The 6,227-nt window shown below is 44.2% G+C and overlaps 1 non-coding gene across 1 annotated transcript; it reads right to left on the reverse strand.

The window, feature by feature from the left end:
- Window positions 1–2,633: 2,633 nt before the first annotated feature.
- On the reverse strand, window positions 2,634–2,753 carry LOC148165848 (5S ribosomal RNA). The gene has a single exon (XR_015771129.1). It is a non-coding gene; the product is annotated as a 5S ribosomal RNA (ribosomal RNA).
- Window positions 2,754–6,227: the final 3,474 nt, after the last annotated feature.

Below are 6,227 nucleotides of genomic sequence, written 5' to 3' on the forward strand. Positions count from 1 at the left end.
TCGTCGCGCCAACGGCCGTTTTATAAACTCGATGAGTCATACGGCGACGCCATTGGTGGATTCGTTTTTAACGCGAGGTGGAGCTGCCGTAACTTATAAATAGTCCCGCGGAATGAAATTTTGACGTTAGTTCCATAACGAACTTGGTCGAAGCTACGTCGTTTTGTACGAAGAATTTCCTAATTTTATCAAGATGACCGGTCGTGGTAAAGGTGGCAAAGGATTGGGAAAAGGTGGCGCCAAACGTCATCGCAAAGTTCTACGCGATAACATCCAAGGTATAACGAAACCGGCGATCAGAAGATTGGCTCGTCGTGGTGGTGTGAAACGTATTTCCGGTCTCATCTACGAAGAAACCAGAGGTGTGTTGAAGGTCTTCCTCGAGAACGTCATCCGTGACGCCGTAACTTACACCGAACACGCAAAACGTAAGACCGTCACCGCCATGGACGTCGTCTACGCCCTGAAACGTCAAGGTCGTACCCTTTACGGTTTCGGCGGTTAATTTTATCATTTTATGACGTGTATCCGCATCCTCAGAGGAATAACAACAAACCCCCCGCAGGCAAGCAAACAAACAAACAAAAAAAAACGGTTCTTTTCAGAACCACAAAATAAATCAAACGAATTAAATATGTTGCTCAATTGTGTGTTTGTCTTCAAATCGAAATGAAAATCGTACGGAGTGAGTGATCATTTTAATTTGTGATCCAGGCGGCGACTTTGACAATTTTGACAGCAGTTTTAGGTTAGAATGACCATCGTTAAAAGAACGTTTTTGCCACGAAGAGTATATTTGAGGTTATGTCCAATATGGGGTAGAGTTACTCTCCTCAGACGTGACTTGAAACAAAATCTCATAGCAAATAAAACGATTGATTGTAGTATTACGGCTCACCGCTGACGACTGCTGCTGCAAGAAATTATCGAGACGGAGAGCACGTATAGGCGACCGGTGTGTGTGTGTATGTTCTTAACAGATTAATGTGCGAAATGTGAAGAAATTTACGACGAATCGGAATGTTTCTTGAATTAGATAATCAATAAATTATTATAGATAGAGTTGTCGAGTTCGTGCTTTAGTCGGGCATTGAATTTTTCTAAAAATTACGATGAAAAGTCGTAAAAATCATCTTTCTTGGTTGAATGTAATCGAAAATCTTCCGTTCAGTCTACGCTCGTATAATGAATTAATTGATCGGTTTAACTTTAAAATATCTAAAAGACTTTTTAACATGATTCTCATAGGTTGTTGTATTTTGGCGAAAAAATCAATTCGTTCGAGTTGAATTTTTGGCCCTGAGAAGGGCCGATGTGAAGATGGTTTTTATAAAAGTTTTTGTTTTTCGTTCGAGATGACGGCGGCGAAGAATTAAATTTAAGGCTTCTTTTCGGTCTTCTTGGGCAACAACACCGCCTGGATGTTGGGCAAGACACCGCCTTGGGCGATGGTAACGCCGGAAAGGAGCTTGTTTAACTCCTCGTCGTTCCTTATAGCCAATTGAAGATGTCTCGGAATGATACGGGTTTTCTTGTTATCTCTGGCGGCGTTTCCTGCCAATTCGAGAACTTCGGCGGCTAGATATTCCATTACGGCCGCAAATAAACGGGAGCACCTGCACCCACTCTTTCGGCGTAGTTTCCTTTACGCAGAAGACGATGAATTCTGCCGACGGGAAACTGAAGTCCGGCACGACTGGAACGAGACTTCGCCTTTCCCTTCACTTTACCTCCTTTTCCTCTTCCGGACATGTTGTTATACGATATAAACAGCAAAACACCTACTGCGACTGACACGAAGCGCACTGACAAACGTACGGCTTGAAATAAATGCCGAACGCGGCGAAGGCTAGAAATTTATATGGTCGGTACAGCGCCATCTCGTTAGGGCAATGGTCGAACGACGAACTAAGGCGGAGCGCCTGTTTGTCGCTCGCTCGTTATAAATAGAGGGATTTTAGGTGTGCGGCGTTTTAGATCGAGTATACTCGTCGTAACGTGCACGTCGTGTCTGTCTCGTTTTCTGTTTTTAAACGTTTTTTTAACTCGACGACTAGAAGAGAATGCCACCCAAGACCAGCGGTAAGGCGGCCAAGAAGGCCGGAAAAGCTCAAAAGAACATCTCGAAGAGCGACAAGAAAAAGAAGCGCAGGAGGAAGGAGAGTTACGCCATCTACATTTACAAGGTGTTGAAGCAGGTCCATCCCGATACCGGTATCTCAGCAAGGCTATGTCTATCATGAACAGTTTCGTGAACGACATCTTCGAACGTATAGCTGCTGAAGCCAGTCGCCTCGCTCATTACAACAAACGTTCGACCATAACCAGCAGGGAGATCCAGACGGCGGTGCGTCTTCTTTTGCCCGGTGAATTGGCGAAGCACGCCGTTTCTGAAGGAACCAAGGCCGTCACCAAATACACCAGTTCAAAATAAATCCTCCTCGAGCAGCTTGGAAGTTGGTTGGAAAAAAAAGAAAAAAAATCGGTTCTTTTCAGAACCACAAATTCAACTCGAACGAATTAAAAATTTTCGTCTTCATACTATATAAGTTCCTGAGAGAAAATATAAATAGTGAAAATATATTTAAAAAAAGTTTGACATCAGAAATGTTAATAAAAAAAGAAAAGAGTAGAGACAACGGCACGCGGTGTTCCCAAGCGGTCACCCATCCAAGTACTGACCGCGCCCGACGTTGCTTGACTTCGGTGATCGGACGAGAACCGGTAGTTTTCAACGTGGTATGGTCGTTGCCTGGTAAAATTTTCCAAGATGGTACGTTGACGATTTTTTGTGATTGTTCGATCGTTTGGATGTGACATTTTTCGATGGTACACATGTCAGAAAATGTACAAGATTTAAAAGAAGAAAAAAAAAAAATTTTTTTTTGCGAGTCGTTTTTTAGTTTTTTTTTTGCGAACAAAATGACGAAAAAAAAAAACTCGTATGAGGCGTTAATTAAATTGTTCGTTTGACGATCTCAACGAGTCACTTGCGATTAACGTAATTTAAAATTTGAGAACTTACTTACTCACTTGCTTGCTTAGATGGAAATAGCACCCACTTGAAGTAAACGCCGACACGGACCGGAGATGAATAAACTCCGAACGGACGGGGTTAATTCATGAACTGACCGTAGTACGGTCGAAGGTTCGCCGCCGCCGCTACCTGCTTTCTTTCTTAGAACTGATAACAGAGTTGGTTTCTTTGTCTGTTCATTCATCGAAATTCCCACCACTCTGGCCGGGCCGGGCGGGGTGGGTGTGTGTTGTTTCATGATTTGTTCTCTTCTCGATTTATTCTTTTTCCGACGTCGTTCGATTCATAGAGATGTTTTCGTCGAAAGTGTGGTCGCGTTTACATTGCATTAAAATTTAATTTGTTCCAGTGCGACGATGAAACAAGAAAAAAGTTTCAAGTAAGTACGCACGCACGCACACCTACATATTTCATTTTTTAAATCTTTCGACGTTCGTAGTTTCTGCTCGAAATGTCGACTAATAGTAGGGAATGTTTTGTTGATTTGTTTGTTTTTTCGTTTTTGAGAAGAACAAATGAAAATTTCGTTGGATTTCTGTCGACCGACGACCGACTGAAAATCCGCCGACATCGACGTAGTTTTATTTAGAGTGTCTGAAAAATGCAAACAATGCAAGATTTCCGTATTTTTGTTGGTTTGTGGTGTTTGGGGAGTTTTTTTTATGATTATAAAATGGTTTCGTCGAGAAAAATTGCTTCTTTCGCAATGAATTGGCAAGAAAAATTAAAAAACTCGTCCGTTCCCGTCGCTGGATGTTCGACGGTGGTCCGTCTGATTTTCCCTTTATTTTCGTAAAATTGACGAGAATTTCGCCGTCAAAACTGTTTTCGGTGATGTTTCGATGATGGGATTTCGTCGTGTGAGGTAATTTTTGAGGAAAAAATGTCGATTTTGCGAAAAAAGTCGTTCGAAAAGTCCGTTCGTCGTACAAATTCGTTTCTCATGGTCGAGTCCGAAATTGACATCGTTTTTTTTCCGACCTGTTCGTCAAGATCGTTTTCAAAAATCAACTCCTACGAAAGGCGAAGGTTTTATCTTCGTTCTTGAAAAAATTCGACCTTCTCGGACGTCATCTTCGACCGTTTGTGAATTTTTTTCCTACACTCTGCAGGTTCGTCGGTCGTCGCTCCGATCCGTGCTGCGTCTCTTTGCGAGGCGATTTTCGAAAAGATCGCACGTACTTTTCGACCGATTCGTTCGTGAAACTTGTAGAGGATGCTTCCAAGTTTGTCTGGTCGAAAGCGGAACTTTCCTGTTATTCGTGGAAAACGCGTAACGTCGGCGTCGAACTTGGATGTCATCTCCTTGTTTCGGAGGGTCTTTGTTCGAGTCGACGTTCGATCGGTCCTTGTTCGCTTTTGGAGGTCGGCTGGTCGTCCCGGGAAAACTTGAGGTTATTCAGGAGGCCATCGCCGACCGAATCGCTCATGTTCCCGCACCCGGAGGCGGTGATCTTCGCGTAAAGAGAACGATGCCATCACGCGAAAGCTGTATTCGAGGCCCACTGAATTTTCTAACTCGACGAGAAGGCTCTCGTTTAGTCCGCGGTCCGCGCGTTTTCGAACGCGCCAACACTTTGACTTTGGCGCCCAATTCGTTCTGTAAAGTTCATTCGTTCTTTCACCGAAGAATAAGCCTACCTATAATAAAAGAAAAAAACGCGCGCGCGATAGACGAAAATATGGCCGACGTAGAAAATCAAGCAGCTTCGACGGTCGCCGGTGCCACTTCCGGCTCCTCACCGGTGAAGAAGGAGAAGAAGCCCAAAAATCCGAGAAGCAAACCTTCTCATCCGCCCACTTCGGAGATGGTCACCAACGCCATCAAAGGCTTGAAGGAACGCGGCGGTTCTTCGTTGCAGGCGATCAAGAAATATGTCGCGGCCAACTACAAAGTCGACGCGGAAAAATTTGCGCCTTTCATCAAGAAGTACCTTAAGGGCGCCGTCGCATCCGGTTCGTTGGTCCAAACCAAAGGAAAAGGAGCTTCCGGTTCGTTCAAGTTGGCTTCTGCCGTCACCGGTGCAGCTAAGGGCTCCGTCCGCCACGAAAAAGAGATCTGCCGCTGCGACCGCGTCGTCATCGGCGAAATCCAAGAAGACGGGCGTTGCTAAACGTTCCGTCGCGTCAGCGCCGACGTCCGCCGAAAAAGGATCCGCCTCAAAAGCCGGTAAGAAGGCCGCCCCCGCCGCTTCGGCCAAGTCTAAGAAAAAACTGCCGCCGAAAAGAAGAGCGTCGCCGTATCGAAGGCTAGAAAGGCTGCGTCCGCTCCCGAAAAGAAAGCCAGCGCCGCCTCCAGATCGCCCGTCAAACCCAAGACGCCATCGAAAGCGAAGAAATCCAACAAGGCCGGTCCAACCAAGAAACCGAAAGCGCCGAAACCGAAAACGGCCAAAGCCGTCACCGTCAAAGCGAAAAAAACCGCTTCACCCAAGAGAAAGAAGTGAAAAGTCGACGACGATGATTTAATTTTTTCAACGACGACGACGTCCTGGTGGTTTCGGGAACGTGCTCCGATCGTATATATCGACGTAGGGGCACCATCGATACAATAAATGGCCCTTTTCAGGGCCACAATTATTTTCAAGAAACGAACGAAAGATTCGCTTGGACAATGCACATTCTGTTGAGGAGATACATACTTTCATTTGATTTTCTTGTCTATTCAATTTGACTGTCGAAACAGTGTTATTACAAAGAATGATAAACTTTATTATATAATAATGTTTCAAATAGTCTCAGTTAAAAGAAAATTTAATGTGAAAGAAAAAAGCAAAAGTTTATCGTTTTATGTAAGTACGAATTTTGTGAATAAATCACATAACCTAACTTTTTTTTTTTTTTTTTTTTTTTTCAATCTCAAAAGTTGCATGCGCGAACGATAAATTTTCAATTCGTTGGAAAATAATTGTGGTTCTGAAAAGAACCGATTTTTTTTTTCTTCTTTTAACACCTTCGAAGATGAAGAATTTGTTAATTCTAGATGGTCGGATCGGATGGATGGATGGATGGATGGAGGAAATTTAAGCCCTCTCGCCACGAATGCGTCTCGCCAATTGGATGTCTTTCGGCATGATGGTGACACGTTTGGCGTGGATGGCGCACAAGTTGGTGTCTTCGAAGAGGCCGACGAGATAAGCCTCGCTGGCTTCTTGAAGTGCCATCACGGCCGAACTTTGGAAACGGAGAT

The sequence above is a fragment of the Gnatocerus cornutus genome, unplaced genomic scaffold (genome assembly GCF_029298725.1).
Source record: "Gnatocerus cornutus isolate USDA-ARS CGAHR unplaced genomic scaffold, icGnaCorn1.1 ctg00000175.1, whole genome shotgun sequence".
NCBI classification, from domain to species: domain Eukaryota; kingdom Metazoa; phylum Arthropoda; class Insecta; order Coleoptera; family Tenebrionidae; genus Gnatocerus; species Gnatocerus cornutus.